This window comes from Mauremys reevesii, linkage group 8 (assembly GCF_016161935.1).
Source record: "Mauremys reevesii isolate NIE-2019 linkage group 8, ASM1616193v1, whole genome shotgun sequence".
In the NCBI taxonomy this organism is placed as follows: domain Eukaryota; kingdom Metazoa; phylum Chordata; order Testudines; family Geoemydidae; genus Mauremys; species Mauremys reevesii.
In genome coordinates this window covers 59,924,124-59,941,661 of record NC_052630.1, presented here as the reverse complement: position 1 = coordinate 59,941,661, position 17,538 = coordinate 59,924,124, and the positions used below count along the sequence as shown (strand labels likewise).

Genomic DNA, 17,538 nt, shown 5'->3' with positions numbered 1-17,538 from the left:
ATCTTCTGGGACTTCGCCCATCCTCCATGATTTCTCAAAGAAAATTGCTAACAGTTCAGAGATTGCCTCAGGTAGTTCCCTGAGTACCCTATGGTGCATTACTAGTTTTAACTCTAGAGAAGGTTGTGATTACCCAGGAATGGCATGGAAATAGTGGAAAGAATGGAAATAGAAAGAGGAGTGTGGAAGCATGGTTGGGAATCATTAACTTAAAAAAGGCGGGAGAGTCATTGAATTGAGCTTGGTGACTAATCTTGCAAGTACCTGTTCCCTCAAAGACATATATAAAACAGGGAATTCACCAGATGGCAAAAACAAAAAACCCTCAAAATCAATCACATCTGCACTAGCTCAAGACAGTGTTTCTCTCCAAAACTAAAGGCCATATCAAGCAGCAGATTTCAGCAGTGACCAATCTTTGCATTGCCAAGCTGAATTTAAAACTGTGAAAGATCAACTTTAAAACAGAAAATGGCAAAGAAAATCAATAAAACAGAACTGAAAAAAAAGTATCGTAAGAAATTGCAACTTGAACTAAGGAACAGATATGAGGCACTGCCAGAGGCAGAGGAAGGGGAAGGGGAGACTATGCACAGACTAATGTGATTCAAGCTGCAGCAATCCCGGTTGGATATCAGCATAGACAGATCAAGAGTTGGATAAACCAAGAGATGGGGTGTCTTACTGAGGAAAGAAAAATCATGGAAAAGGAAAAAACTTCTGAATGAAAGACCAATGAAATACTGGAAAAACCACAGGAGTACAAGTACAAGAAAGCAGTGAGAAGCAAAGTAAGGAAAGGTAAATGGAGATATGTTGAAAACCTAGCAGCTGAAGCTCGTGCTATAGTAGGAAGCCACAGAATTATTTACCAAGTGACTCAAATCCTGGAAGTGGGCCAATAAAAAGTAAAGCTAGAAAAATGCTTACAACTGATGTAAAAAAAGTACTGGGGGATAGCTCAGAGGTTTGAGCATTAGCCTGCTAAATTCAAAGTTGTGAGTTCAATCCTTGAGGAGCCACTTAGGGATCTGGGGCAAAATAGTCTGTGAGGGACAGTACTTGGTCCTGCTGTAAAGGCAGGGGACTGGAACTGATCACCTTTCAAGGTCCCTTCTAGTTCTACATTTCTATGATTCTAAAAGAGTCCTGAACTAGGGTGACCAGATGACAAACAAGCAAATATCGGGACAGTCCCGATAAAATCGGGACGTCTGGTCACCCTATCCTGAACAGACTCACCCAGAGTTCAATGAAACATGTGAACTTGATCAACATCAGCCCAACAGCGATTTCAGAAGCATAGGCTACAATCAAGAAGTGTCAGATGATCAAATCAAAGCAGAAATGCTAACAGCATTTCACTCTCCCTCCCTAACAAACTAGCAAAGCTGTTCAATGAAATCTGGGAAAGAGACCCTTCCTGACCTGTGAAAACATGGAATAAGTGTCAGAATGGCCACAAGGTGTTCTGACTGCAACAACTGGAGAGTCACATTGATCTGTTGTAGAGAATGTCTTCTGTGATGTGATACAGAAAGAAACAGGCAGTAGATGCAAAGTGTAAGGAAAAACAGCTGAATTCAGACCCAAATGAACCTGTGTAGAGCAGACATTCACACTAAGGATGATCACAGAAGAATGGATGGAATAGTAGGCTCTCCTTATCAATGTCATTGGTTTTCAAAAGGACTTTGACAGCCTGCATAGGCATCTTTTTTCTTTCTTTCTCCCCCTCCACCCTATAGCATGTAGGGCATCCACCAGTTATTTTGGACTTGGGCTGGTCTGTTCAGGCTCTTCTGTGTCACATTGATGGATTTGTAAAAGCAGCAAAGAGTCCTGTGGCACGTTATAGACTAACAGACATATTGGAGCATGAGCTTTTGTGGGTGACTCTTTGCTGCTTTTACAGATCCAGACTAAAACGGCTACCCCTCTGATAATTGATGGATTTGGCTTCTTTCTCTATTGTTCTATGTAACATTTCTCTAGGTTTCCCTCTTTTTACTCAGTGTCCCTACATTATGGCATATATTGTGGTGTGGTGACAATTTGGGGGTTCATCCAGAACAGGAAGGGGTTCTGTCACCACCTGCAACCATGGATGCTTCAGACTGTTCAGCTTTCACTCAGCACCCTGTAACCAGCAGCCTGCTTTACAGCACAATGTACTCATGCTGGCTTCCACAAGCCTAGTTACTTCTTGCAGGGTGATACCAGCAGCACTTCCAGTCCCGAGTCTCCCCCAAACCATCTGCTCCGGAGTGTCCAGCCCCTCTCACTGGACCTTCATAGAAAGGTTCACTGCCTTCAAAGAGACAGAACACACATCGCCTGTTAGTTTGGCTGATGATTTTACCCTTCTGTTTGAAGCTCAGCACTGAGATGGTTTTGTAATAAAACAAGATTAAATTTATACTAGAAGAGAAAAGTGTGGTTACAAGTAAAACAAAACACACTTCTACTACACTTCTAAGCAACTAAAGCTTAATTTCACCAAGTTACAATCCTGGTGTAAGCAGGTTTCTCACCTACAGTCTGTTTTCAAATATCAGGGGGTAGCTGTGTTAGTCTGTATCCACAAAAAACAAGGAGTCCGGTGGCACCTTAAATACTAACAGATTTATTTGGGCATCTGAAGAAGTGATGTTTTTTACCCACGAAAGCTTATGCCCAAATAAATCTGTTAGTCTTTAAGTAGTCTGTTTTCAGCTACTCGTAATTCCCAGAAAAATAGATCCTCTTGTCCCATGAGCTCAGAACATAAGAACAGCCATATTGGCTCAGACCAAAGGTCCATCTAGCCCAGTATCCTGTCTTCTGACAGTGGTCAGTGCCAGGTGCCCCAGAGGGAATGAACAGAACAGGTAATCATCAAGTGATCCATCCTCTGTCGCTCATTCCCAGCTTCTGGCAAACAGAGGTTGGGGACACCATCCCTGCTCATCCTGGCTAATAGCCATTGATAGACCTATTCTCCATGAATTTAGAGGCCTTTTTTGAACCCTGTTATAATCTTGGCCTTCACAGCATCCTCTGGCAAAGAGTTCCAAAGGTTGACTGTATGTTGTGTGAAGAAATACTTCCTTTTGTTTGTTTTAAACCTGAAGACTATTAATTTCATTTAGTGACCCCTAGTTCTTGTGTTATGTGGAGTAAACACTTTATTTACTTTCTCCACACCAGTCATGATTTTATAGACTTCAATCATATTCCCCCCACCCCTTAGTCATCTCTTTTCCAAGCTGAAAAGTCCCAGTCTTATTAATCTCTCCTCATATGGCAGCTGTTCCATACCCCTAATAATTTTTGTTGCCCTTTTCTGAACCTTTTCCAATTCCAATAGATCTTTTCTGAGATGTGATGACCACATCTGCAGGCACATCACTGTTTACCCCCTTTTCCAGATCATTTATGAATATGTTGAATAGGTCTGGTCCAAGTACAGACCCCTGGGGGGGGGGAACCCCTATTTACCTCTTTCCCCATTCTGAAAATGGACCATTTATTCCTACCCTTTATTTCCTAGCTTTTAACCAGTTACCAGTCCATGAGAGAACCTTCCCTCTTATCCCATGACAGCTTACTTTGCTTAAGAGCCTTTGATGAGGGACCTTGTCAAAGATTTTCTAAAAATCTAAGTACACTATATCCACTGGATTCCCCCTTGTCTACATGCTTGTTGGTACTCTCCAAGAATTCTAGTAGAATGGTGAGGCATGATTTCCCCATACAAAAACCATGTTGACTCTTCCCCAACAAATTATGTTCATCTACGTGTCTGACAAATTTGTTCTTTACTATACTTTCAAACAGTTTTCCCAGTACTGAAGTCAGGCTTACTGGCCTGTAATTGCTGGGATCACCTCTGGAGCCATTTGAAAAAATGGCATCACATTAGCTATCCTCCAGTCATTTTAATACAGAAGCTGATTTAAATGATAGCACTACTACCTGTGGTTTGTAACCTACAATTTCACATTTGAGTTCTTTCAGAACTCTTGGGTGAATACCATCGGGTCCTGGTGACTTATTACTATTTAGCTTAACCAATTTGTTCCAAAACTTCCTCTAATGACACCTCAATCTGGGACAGTTCCTCAGATTTCTTACCTAAAAAGAATGGCTGAGGTTTGGGAATTTCCCCTCACATTATCAGCCGTGAAGACCGATGCAAAGAATTAATTTAGTTTCTCTGCAATGGCCTTATCATCCATGAGTGCTCCTTCAGCATTTCGATCATCCAGTGGCTCCACTAGTTGTTGAGCAAGCTTCCTGCTTCTGATGTACTTTAAAGAAAAATGTTGGTATTACTTTGAGTCTTTGGCTAGCTGTTTTTCAAATTCTTGGTTTTTCAAAAGTTATTGCTTCCTCTTTGTCCCCTACATGTTGGATAACAAAAAATGTTTTTTTGCTTCGGCTTATATCTTACCATAGTACAACTATTTCACAAGGCAGGACAGTTTTCTGACGGTGAAGTCTCCATCTCCTGTTGAGACGAAGTAGTCAGTTTCCACGGGCTTTGTTTACCATTCATGTGAGTGTGCTTTTCCTGGTCTTTGGCCACACCTTGCTTAATTTGCATTGGAGACACAGTCAAGCCTGTGAAACACCATTCCTTCATCTAGGAAACGGTGGACTTAGGCACTGACTGCCAAACATGTTGTAGGAATATAGGTCAAGCACACATCTAAAATTTTTTAGACACCACCCATACATACATCACACAATATTAACCAGTGTTGATTTGCATGTGACACCTTTTAGATACAGATTATGACAACTGAGTTGGGTCAATGAGTGTGTCAGCCTGATGAGTTATGATATCGTGTGCCCTTTGCCAGTTGGCATTCAAGGGCTTCCTGGGTCACAGGAATATTCTTCAGGCTAAGTCACTATCATCAAGGCTATATACAGCCATTCAAAATGTGCTGCAAGGATGAACCAGACTAGAGTGGTTCAGTATGTACACTACTGTGAAAACAGGGCTGCATACTATCTTCACTATTTGACATTGCCTTAGACTGGATAGCGAAGTGCAGCAAACACATACACTACCATAGCACAGTTAGATGGCAAATGCCTATAAGACCCAGGTTTTGCCGATATTGCCTTATTGAGCAACACCCCTGAAATACTACTAATATAAATGTAACCCCCAAGGAGATTACATAGATTCCTGGGACTCTGTCTGCAGGCAGCTCAGAGAGGGGGAGCCAAGGGAGACTCAGAGTCTGCCCAGCAACCAATAGGGAGTGACAGGCCCTCCCAGGGAGAAGCTATTTTGAAGTCAGCCTGGAACCAGCCAGGGCAGGGGCAGGATTGGCTGTGTGGGAAGCTAGTGAGTCCCAGGCCTGCATGCGGGTTCCCCTGAGAACAGGCCTCCAGGGACCTGACAGCAGATCCCTCAGCTGGGTTTTTCCTTCCCCAAGGATGATTCCCAATTTGTAGCATTTGCTGGGAAATTTCCCCAGCCAGGCTGAGTTAACCCTCCATCTCCCTAGGTGAGACCAGTCACCACATGTTCAGCTCTGATCTGGCTGCTAGTCTGGAGAAGCTGCCTGCTGAGTGTGTGACTGGAGGCTGGGCCAGGAAGCTACAGTTTGGATGTTAGAGTAGTTGTATAACCTACACCCTGAGCCCTACACCCCTTTGTGGTGAGGGGAAACCCTGGGACCGATGCAGCCTGATTCCTGCCTTAAGGAGGATCCCTGCCAGCAGACAGCTGCCCCTCTGCAGTGATTGAGTCCAGCATCATCTTCGAACCTGAGGATCATTCATGGAGTTTGAGAGTGCACCAGCTTTTAGTTAGTCAGGGAATTTGTTTTAGGGACCCCCTAGATCTTGAACTGTGTCCTCAAGCCAGGGAGCAAGGGTTTGAGGATTTTATAACCTGCTGTATATTACACCTGTGGAGGGATTTACCACCTCCTCCCACTTGTGAGTCCTTTGGGCTGTACTGAACCCAGTCAGCCACACTGCTAAACCAGCAGCAAAGAGTCCTGTGGCACCTTATAGACTAACAGACGTTTTGCAGCATGAGGCTTTGGGTGGGAATACTGCCTTTCGGCAGGGGAGGGGAAATTTCAGGGGGCAGGCATTATATATATAAAGCAGAAGCAAGCAAGCTAGAGATAATAAGGAGTTAGATCAATCCCAGGGACGATGGGGCCTGGTCCAGCAGCTGGTGTGAAAACCGAAGAGGAGAAACTTGTTCTGGTGTGCTTATTCCTCCACAAACACAGTTCTAAACTGAAACAAAACTGATGGTGTTATTCACAAAGATTACAGAACCAGTTTCCTCCTCCCTCCTTTTTTTCTCTCCTCTCACAACAGGGCCCCCATCTCCCTGCCTGATCTGGCCTCTTTATTCTAAGTTTGCTTTGCTTTGCTTTGCTTATATATACATTCAACTGCCTGCCACTGCTTTGCAAAAAAAGATTCTGCTGCAAATTCAAAGCTCAAAGCTCTGCAAGCTGCTACTTCTTTTGCCCTATTCATATAGCCCCTCTGATACTGCTAAACCACTGCAGAGAAGAATGTTATAGGTCATCAAGGGCCCCAGCAAAGTACGTGTACAAACGGGACACTAAGATTACGTTTGCTACATCAAATCACAGGTATTTTCAGTGTGGGCACTAAAAATAGTGTTTCACCCTATTATGTTGTGTTTGTCTCCTGTTTAATATAATTATTGTGTTGAATATATTTTAAGTGTTTGTGTTATTTCTTGGAAGTCTCCAACTATCTGGCAAGTACCTGGGGATTACTCTGTAGTTAGGATTTTCCACCCAAGCTGCCTGGTGACCCTGCCAGGAAGGAGCGAGGGTGGGGGTGGGGGCGGGGTGGAGGCACCGCCAAATAATTTCATAGAAAAAGAAAGAAGATACACCCTGCTGAGTGGGTGGCAGGATCCAGAAGAACCCAGACCTGTCCATCAACACCTGTAAGCGGATTGGTATTAAAGGCGGTAAACAGGTGGAGAGGAGTGCTACATAAATATTGTGGCACAAACAGCAGGCCAGGCAGGACTCAATCAGTTAAGCTAAAACAAACATTCTTGAAACCTAGATATAAGCAGTATCATCATATTAGAAGGCAAAAAAAAACATCAAGGAAGTAGAACATTCTGTTTAGCTGGGCAGCACCATACTAGCCCGTGGAGACCTCTGTAACGCAGTGACAAGGATAGAAATTCACTAAACTCAACAACATATGGAAATCAAAGAAGCAAACCAGTACCAAAACAGAACTGAAGATTTTCAGCTCACCTAATCTCAGTGCTAATATATGGCTGAGAGACCTGAAGACGTATTAAAATATCCAATAGGTACTTATTTTCAAATGCATTTAGTTTTCTTTGAAAAAGTGTCTCCATCCAGTGCCCAGAATCTGTCAAAGAGACCTGAGAAGTTACCAGCCAGGAGCTTGTCTCCACTAGAATTAGAAGGAAGTGTTGGACATTTATGGGACATCTACTCCAGATGCCAAAACTCACCCATCAAGCTGTTAAATATAAGCCAACTGATGTGAGGAAATGAGGGCAATGAAGAGAAATCTTAAAAAGGAACCCTTTTCAGGGAAGGCAGAACAGACAAACTTAACAGCATAGAGCAGATGGAAGCCCAAGCTACTGACAGAAAGCAATGGAAGAGACTAGTTTCTTTGGGCACAAACACTGACATGAGAAGGATGTAATAAAATAATACACTGTAGCATTTCCATACGGTTGCAGAATGCACTCATCTCTAAAAGGCAGAAAGAGACTTACAAAAAAAGTAATTAGAATTGATCATGGAAACTATTTCTCATGAAAAGCAATGTGCGTCCTTTTAAAGACAAAAGGCTTAGATTCATTGGGATGATCAAGTTGTGTTCATGCAGCTCTGGAGGGTGAGAGTTGGTGGCAAAAAGGTAGCGGGGGTTTCTCTATGTTATGCCATCTGCCTGTGTGACTAAGTGATACAGCAGCCTGAGATAAAGTAGGTGTTTTCTTTAAAAAAAAAAAAAGAACAAAAACAAAAACAAAACAAAACGCCACCGACCACACACACCCAACATTTTTAACTGGGCAAAAATGCATCTTTTCGCTCAGAAATGCAAGTTATTTCATAAAGACTAACATTTATGATTTTACAAATTAATACCCCATTTCTGAAATGTCAGATCATCTTTTTTCTAATAGAATAGTTTATAGAAAAGCCCACACTTAAATACAACAAGAGACAGATTTTTCTAAATTAATCACTACTTTCATAAAGGCAAAGCTTTTTTTCTAAAGACCAGAAATATTAAAAACATAAATAAAAAGGATTTAATGTACTCATAAAAACTGACTTTCACTAAAAGAAATTTTTCACAGCAATACTCTTCAAATAAAAATGTTTATAAACTCAAAATATTATAAAAACCAATAAGTTCTTCACAATACTATTTTTACATCTTAAAAATTGCCATTTATCTCTTCATAGGCCAGCTAAAAAAAAAATCATCTTTTTACAGAAGACACATCACACTTGGCAAAGGGGGGCAGGGGAGGGGGGAGCAGCAAAAGAAACATAGCATTGAGTGAGAACAACAAATAACATGTGCTTCTTTATAAAGGCAGAGGAGTTCTAGGGATGGAAAACAAAGGTAGCAGAGTCTCTATCTTGTGCCAGCTGCTTGAAGTCCAAGGGGCCTTTATGGCAATTGGGGATCAGCTGGATTGCAATAAAGCAACTGTATTTCAAAATGGCATTGTTTCCAAATATACAGCAACTACCACTTTTTCCTCTTTACAGTCACATAATTTGTTATTTTAGGGTAATAGGAAATAAGCCCTTCACCTTCCTGTAAGTGCTCTTCAGGGTGTGGTGGAAATGTAGAGGAGATTGTTTCTAGCAGAACAGGTGAAGTGTGTGTTTGGGAAAAGATATCTGTGCCCAGATTCTCAGTCCCCCATCCTGATTTAGATGCAGGAAAAGTGCATCTAGGAGAAAATGTTTCCTCCCACTCTGGCTTCCTCCAAACAAATCTCCATAATGCTGTACAGCTCTACCCCCATCCCTGCTTCAGTGACTCTGTCATTGTTCCAGCCCCACCCTACTGCTCTTGCATTTTCACCTGTTCCTACCTTCTCTGGCGGGAAAGGAGTTTTTTCCTTTGGACTCTTCTCAGCCTGTACTTAAGGGAGTGGAGAGAACGTTGGCCCCAATCTCTCATTTTGGCTGCCAAGATCCCCCTTCAGATGATGCATGCACACATTACTGTCTCTCCATACATTGAGTCCCAGTCTCTTTCCTATTCCCTTCCTAGCAAAGGAAGGGGCGGGGGTGCTCCCATCTTGTGGTAAAGGAGGGAGAGAAGAGGACATAGAGGGGCATAGCCAGAAGAAGCATGGCATATCATAGCACCTGGGCTGAGGCCAAACAGGCAGCATTGTAGAGTGACATCTTCCCAAATGCCATCTCACGGCCTGGGAGGGTCTGCACAACCCTTCCCTGTCAGACTCCCCCTCCTCCAAGCTCCAAAACTACACTCACTGATCAGTCTCACAGGTTCTTCTGGCAGGGTTCTGGTTGTTTAGCAAGAAACAGCCAATCAAAATGAGATCATGATAAGGTAACTACCCTTCATTTTTTCTCCACAGTCTTTTCTCCAAGGCTACTGCCAGGCCTCTTGTCTCTGGCAGCCCCTTTCTTTTTCTACAGTTCCAGCAACTCATCCCATTCCCGTGCCTTCAGCTTCAGGCTGCTCTTTCTAAGGGAGTCAGCTGAGCCCTGCTCAGGTGTGCCTCCTTAGTAAGGAGGGTTGACTGAGCCCCAGGCTGTTAAAGGGACAAGCCACCCTTTACAGGCAGGCAGACAACATTAACTTGATGATGTTGGACACAGCAGCCAGGTCAAGGACTACAAAGTGACTGTCACAGAGTTCACTCACCACTAGGGATGCCTCTTCCTAGCTACTCTAGAGATTAGCTCCTTCCAGGACAGATACCTCCTTCTTCTTCCCATTCACACATCCTGCTGCCTCTCTCTCTGACTCTCTTAACAGCTTGGTCCTCCAGCCAGATCACTGTAGTCCTCTCCTTCCAGCATAGCAAAGTATTATCAAACAACTGTCCCAGACAGTCTTCTGCTCTATTGCCCAATCTGTACCACCTGCCAGTGGCTAGTAGGGGAATCCAGGCCCACCCTCTACATAGGGTTCCAGTCCAGGGACCCTACGTCAAGCAACTGGGAATGTGCTTTCTCCTAGATCCTATTGCTCTTTCCCTAGATTATTTTCTACATGTTCTAGCTCTCTGAATTTACCAGCCCAAATGCCATCCTCCCAGAGAGTAACTGCAGACTGCTTCCCCTATAACCCTTTTCTGCTGCCAGCTTTCTGTTCCTTCTCAGCCAGTGTGCATCTTCAATCAGCCTTTCAATTCCTGGATCTTCCTGAGGTGCAGCCTATCAGGTTAATTGACGTCACTTACCATGCTCTGCCTCATGTGGGATGAACATCCCATCACAGTGTCCTGAGGCTTTCCTATAACTCCATGTTCCCCACCTCTCTACTATAGCAGTTGCTGGAAACAGGGTACCTTGGCAGGCTGTACCCCTGCAGATCTGTACCCCACCCTCAGTGTCACAGATCCATAGGATCTAGTCTATGACCCAGTCTGTAATCAGTCCCTTAGGAGTGACCCCTTTGGTGTGCCAGACCCAAAGACCAACACAGTTCTACAGGGGCATGCCCATGGCCTCCAAAATTTAAAACTGGGTCTTTGGGCACCAGCGATCCCTGTATCACTCTATGGGTCCCCTCTCAATGAGCATTTGCAGTGATAGCAGGCAGCCTCTTCAGAACAAGGTAATATTATTGATTGGTCACTTGACACACAGAATCTGAAAGTCCGTAGGTTAACACAGAGAGGGAAAGATTAAGCCATAGTCCATCCTGGCCAAGCCAGTACAATCAGACAGACAAACCATTGTGGCTCCTGTCATAAACAGATAGTAAAGGGTTAATGCCTCTTTTACCTGTAAAGGGTTAAGAAGTTCACCTAGCCTAGCTGACACCTGACCAGAGGAACCAATGGGGGAACAAGATGTTTCAAAAGGAAGGAGGGAAGTTTTCCTTTGTTTATAGTTTCAGTTTCAGCCAGAGTGAAAAAGATCAAGGAGCCAGCCTCTTATCAGAGTAGTAAGGGATAAATAGGTTTATGTTTATTTTCTTTGTAACTTGTTTTGGTAACATTAAGGGAATTATCAAAATTGGGTATTTGGGTATTTTTTGTGTAACTAAGTTTTTGCCCAGGGGAACATCCTCTGTGTTTGGAATCTGTTGTCTGTGAGAGTAGCTGATATGCTAATCTCTCCCAGAGGGTTTTCTTTTACCTTTCTTTTCTTTAATTAAAAGCCTTTTTCTCCACTCTTTTTAAACTTGTACTCATTTTTACTATAAACATATGTATGTGTTGTATGTTAAGCAAAGCTGTGATCTAAGGTGCAACCAGTAAGCTGGGGTGTCCTGCTTCTTTGGGAGCAGCAGATCTATGAATTCTACAAGTGTCCAATGGAACAGGGGCAGGACACTCAGAGAACTTGGGGGTTGCAGAATGCCTATCATTAACCTGTAGAGAAAGAACAGGGCCTGTGCAGGCCTTGAGGGAAGTGCTTGTGTTACCCATGGCTGGGAGAATTGGAGAGCTGACCCCTTGCAGGCACAGACAAGGCTTCCTCACATTAAGGGCAGGTGCCTCACAACCCTGGGTATCCTCAGGAAGCAACACACATTTATCATGGTACAATTTCGGCTTTCAGGGCTCCTAGGAGTTGGTAGGGGAACCCAGGCCCATTCTCCTCATCCAGTTCCAATACAGGGCCTGGTGTTAAGCAGCTCAGTCCTGCACCCTGCAGCATTATACTGCTGCCTCCCTGGATCACTTCTTACCAGTCCCCTCTTTTCCCAACAGATAAAAACAAAACTTTAAATAACTGGAATCAAGGATAAACTCTCAAACCTTCTGAAAATCACAAGTCTCTTCCCTTTGGGTTTGGCATAGGATTGTCAATCCTCCCCATTTTGCTGGGAGTCTCTCTGAATTGGGTTCTATCTCCCAGAGGCTACTGAAGCCAAACCAGAAGATTTTAGGCTGCTAAAAGTCTGGTGGTGCAGCAGGGCTAAGGCAGGCTCCCTGCCTCCCCTGGCCCTGCACCACTCACAGAAGTGGCCAGCATGTCCTTGCGGCAGGGGCGGCTCCAGGCACCAGCATGCCAAGCGCGTGTCTGGGGTGGCAAGCCATGTGGGGTGCTCTGCCGGTCGCTGCAAGGGCGGCAGGCAGGTTGCCTTTGGCGGCATGACTGCGGAGGGTCCGCTGGTCCCGCGGCTTCCCTCAGGCGTGCCGCCAAATCTGCGGGACCGGGGACCTCCAGCAGGCAAGCTGCCGAAGGCAGCCTGCTTGCCGTGCTTGGGGTGGCAAAATACCTAGAGCCGCCCCTGCCCTATGGCCCTGGGAGGAGGTCAGGGGGTCTCTGTTCACTGCCCCTGCCCCAAGTGCTGACTCCGCAGCTCCCATTGGTCAAGAACTGTGGCCACTGGGAGCTGCAGGGGCAGTGCCTTCAGGCAGGCCTTCAGCACTGGGAGCCCACTGCTCCCGCCACCAGGGACTGCAGAGATGTGCCAGACACTTCCGGGAACAGTGCGGGGCCCGGGGAGGCAGGAAACCTGCCTTAGCCCTACTGTGCCACTGACCAGGAGCCACGTGAGGTAAGCATGAGCAAAGCCTGCACCCCAAACCCCTGCCCTACCCCTGAGCCCCCTCCCAGAGCCAGCACCTCAAACACTGTCTTGTACCCCACCCCCGTGCCCCAGCCCTGAGCCCCCGCCTGCACCCAACCTCCCTCCCAGAGCCCCCACCCCCTCCTGCAATGCACCCCCCTACCCCAACCCAGAGCTTCCTCCCAGATCCTGCACCCCATACACCCTCCCACAGCCCAACCTCCTGCCCCATCCCTGAGCCCCCTCAAACACCCAAACTCCCTCCCAGAGCTTGCACCCTGCACCTTCCCCTGCACTTCAGCTCTCTGCCCCAGGCTCAGCCCAGAGCCTCCTTCCACACGCTGAACCCCTTGGCCCCAGCCCAGAGCACATGTCCCCTCTCATACCCTAACTCTCTGCCCCAGCCCAGTGAAAGTAAGTGGGAGGAGAGAAAGTAATGAGGGGTGATGGAGTGAGCAGGGCAAGGCCTTAGAAAAAGCCTGGGGGCAGGGCGTTGGGGAGGGAACAGGGCAAGGGTATTTGGGTTTGTGTGATTAGACAGTTGGCAAACCTAGTTTGGCAACATTACTATAACCAGCTGTCGGACAGCAGGAGCACAGAACATAGGTCAGTTCATCTCCACTATTTGCTGCCTTAGTTAGCTGGCCGGTTCCTTTTTTAAGCTCCTCCGCAAGCCATGCTTGGTTTGCAGCTGTGTTGAGGCTGCCTGGGCCAGGAATGGCTGCTTAACTCTTTCCTTACTGGTGCATGGTTTGTATGTCCTGTCACAGGGCCCCACAGCTTTGGCATTTGCTCCCCATTCTAGTCTGAAATAGGGAATGTGTGATGACCATCAGGGTATGGTGCTAAACTCATCTTGTTCCCTAGGTATTTGAAAATGAGTTGGGAATGGGATTGTAAATATGGGGAATTGTTGGAGGTGAAGGAAGATTAGAGTTTTTAAATGTTACCTGGCTCATTGGGTAGTGGGTTATATTAAGTTATATTGCTGCATTTACGGATTTATTTGTGATGCATTTTAGAATTTCTGTAAATACAAATAAAAAAATAATCCTGATTTAGAAGGGGTTAGCACTAAGCATCTTATTCAGGTTATTAGGGAAAGCATTCCAAAGAGATGAATATATCAACAGTACCCAATCTGCTTCTGCATTGCTATTGTGATAGTACTAAAAGCCCCAGCCAGAATCAGGGCCTCATTGTGCTAAACTATATGAAAACACATAGGAAGGCACAGTTCCTACCCCAAAGCTTGCAACCTCACTTGTATCAAAGCACAGCTAATAAGTGTAACAGATTGTATGAGGGAAGTAGAAATGAAGGATTAGAATAGGCTAAGGAGGTCTTGTAGTTACATAAATCAGCCGTGTGCATAAATTGATTGTTTGATTTCATTTAAGATTTAAAAAATAAATAAATAAATATTATCAGCCATCCCTGGTTGTGGCTCATCCTAATCATTACTGGGCTGGCTGATTCCTTGTACACCTCACAGCACAACCAAATATCAAGATGAGTATTTTTAGGACACAATGTGAGAACCATGTTTTTGTTGTTTGTTTGTTTGTAGGGATGGCATTTTGTCCCACAAACAGAATAGAAGCAAAAGAAAGAACCAGCTTTATATCTGATGGAAACAAACAAAAAGTAAGACTCTCATTAAGTGGCACAACATAACTAAATAATTTATTTAGAAAATGATTTATTGCACCAAATACAAGCTTGACTTACTACTGTTAGTGTGACAATTGATTCTTACCATATCTAGTAATAGACCCCAGAATACATAATTATTATTCTTACCGTAGTATATAGTGAGACAAGATAAGTGAGGTAATATATTTTATTGGACCAACTTCTGTTGATGGACGGGACAAACTTTCTGTACTACAACTGGTTCTGGTTGTCTGATTTGCAACATCACTCCATGTTATTTCTTAATACCTGTAGAATAGGCAAATCCCCTCTATTCTGAGGGCTTATCTACATGGTGCATTAGTCCACACCCGAAGGGTGTAATTCAAGTGGACACTGTCAAGAACACTAACTGGCCACATGGATCCTGCTGGCATGCAATAAAAGCTCCTTAATGTATGTTAATGTTGTCCTGTTTCGAACAGTACTATATTAGTGCCAAGCTCTGATTGGCTGACAGCTTCACACAAGAGCAATTTGTATAATTATTTTACGGTTATTTCTCAATAATTGTACAATGAATATGCAAATATCTGTATTCTAATTACCTAATTGTGTATTGACCATATTCTGGGTTAATAAACTCGCATTGGCCTCAGAATTTACTTTCAGCATTAAAGTGTATTCAGATATCTGATTTTTGCATCATAAGCAAGAAACAACCTTAAGTTATAATTATATTATATCACTGAATTAGCAGACAAAATCCAATAATTGGCTGAGATGGCCTCAAAAAGTTTCCTACTATTGCCTTCCAAACATTCCAGTAGGTTTTTGTGACCAAACATTGTTGAGTGAGAGTGTCATGTTGTCCTTTTACCTATTCATGTAACTGGCTAGGTTCATTAAAGTTGTTCCATGCGTGTGTGTTTCTACATAGTGTCACTTTTCGTGCCTTCCTGTAAAGTATCAGGAGAAATATATTTTTCACTCTCCTTATACTCAAAAATAGCTTAATGTTTTGGCTCAATCTTTACAAAAATATTCATTTCTGGGAAGATCCCTGATCCAGCAAAGTACTGATTCTGTGTCTAATTCAAATTTAGACACATATGTAAGAATTTAGGTGAATCAGGGCCTAAGTCTAGAAAATTGTAGTGTGAAAGAAAGTTTCAAAAAGCAACTGAAAACAGGGGTTTAGAATGGAAACACATATACAACCTTAAATGGGAGTTTTCTGCTGCTGAGTCATCATTCAACAAAGAACTTAAGTACATGCTTAAATTTGATCATATGCTTAAAACCATCCCTGTTCAGCAAGTCACTTAAGTATGTTGGTGTGCTTTGATAAATGAAGGTCATCATCAGATAGTCCTACTAAGGCACTTATAATTGTGGTGTCTAAATGCCTGCAGTTTGGGATGAAAGATAAATGAGGTAGGAGTCACCTTTTTTTTTCTTCCTCCTTCTCTCTGAAACTGAAGAGGATACCTGGATCTTCCAAACCTCACTATCCCCAAGTTTGGGAGGCTTGGGAATGGTCAGCCTTTAGGGCTGCTGCTGGCAGAAGCACATATGGTGTAATCAGCATCAATAACACAAACTGTTGCAAGACAAGAACTCTAAAAAACATATTCACTGCCTAATTTTTGATCCATTATGTTCAAGTGGGTTCAAAATTAAGCAAATTTAGTTCACTCATCCAAACTCTTAACAGTCTTTCTAGCTCATTAGCCCCATGGCCCTGACAAATGATAAATGCTTGCAATATTGCTTATTTTAAGTGTGAACTAGAGGATGGAATATATTGAACAGATTGCTCAAAAAATGGTATTATATTAATGGTGTAACATTAGCGGCCCATGTATTTTGATTCTTATGGAGTAATGACAAATAACAACAAAGATTGTTTTAAGTTCTGCCACAGATTTTTTGTAATATGACTGTTAGGCTCATTTTTATGAGGGGTAACCACATCTATTGAGATAATGTACCAGGTGTTAGGGAATAATTATTGGTTTGAACTACTGTCAATAAAATATTGTGTTCTTCCAACTGCAAATTGCTTTCCCCACACACTCACGTCTCTCTGGGGCCTGAAACACAAAACCACCCTCCTAAGTCCAGTGTTGTCTTTATGCAGGTTCTTGACACTACAGCAGGTGAATGGAGAGTTTCACAGAAGCCTTCCAGTGATTGGTCCCTTCTTGGGCCTCAATAAACTTCATTTGAACACACTGGCAAAATATATTTTATTGTTGCAAATACCCATGAATTGAAAGGACACAGCTGTGCCACCTTCAATTGTACAGAATGACATTTACTATAACTTATTATATGTGTGTTTAAAGCTGGCTCTTGTGCCAAGCACCAGGCACAATAAACCTTCAGTTGACTGAATCACTCGATCTGAAATTGTGTCTTGTTTTATGACATGAATCACTGATATGTGTTGAAAAGTCCCCCATTTATGTCAACCTCCATTTATCCAAATACATTGCAGATTGTAAGATCTTCAGGACAGGGACTGCTGCTTTCTTGTGTTTGTACAGCACCTAGCACAACAAGGCCTTAGTTCTGACTAGATCATCTGGGAATGACAATAATAATGGGATAGATTTTACCCAACCCTGAGAAAGATCACCAGTGAGGCAGTGGAGGTAGGGGGGATTAGAAGGTACAGGGAGTCTCCAACAACCATAGGCACCGAATTCCCCTCTACCCAGGGGGTGCTCAATCCTGCCCCTCTGCCCAGGGCGTGCCCCCACTCCACCCCTTCCCCCAAAACCCAACCCTGCCTCTTCCCCGCCTCTTTCTGCCCCCTCCTCTGAGTGTGCCCCATCCCCACACCTTCCCCTCCCTCCCAGAGCTGACCTGCGTGAGACGAAACAGCTGTTTGTTGTAAGCGGGAGGCGCTGGGAGGGAGGTGGAGGAGTTGGTCAGATGTGGGAGCTTGGCTGCCTGTGGGTGCAAAACACTCGCTAATTTTTCTCCTTGGGTGCTCCTACTGAGTCGGCCTATGCCTACAACCCCAAACACATTCACAAACAATTCTGTGCAGGAAGGATGTGCAATCCTATTAGGAAGTGGAGGCACTTCAGGCTAGTCACACTGCCCAGGCTAGCTCCCTGAAAGGGAGGGATGGGAAGA

General features: G+C 44.0%; 1 long non-coding RNA gene across 1 annotated transcript; it reads left to right on the top strand.

The window, feature by feature from the left end:
• The first annotated feature begins 13,498 nt into the window (after positions 1 to 13,498).
• Positions 13,499 to 16,675, top strand: LOC120370016. The gene is made up of 3 exons (XR_005583565.1): positions 13,499 to 13,620; positions 14,324 to 14,400; positions 16,532 to 16,675. It is a non-coding gene; the product is annotated as an uncharacterized LOC120370016 (long non-coding RNA).
• Positions 16,676 to 17,538: the final 863 nt, after the last annotated feature.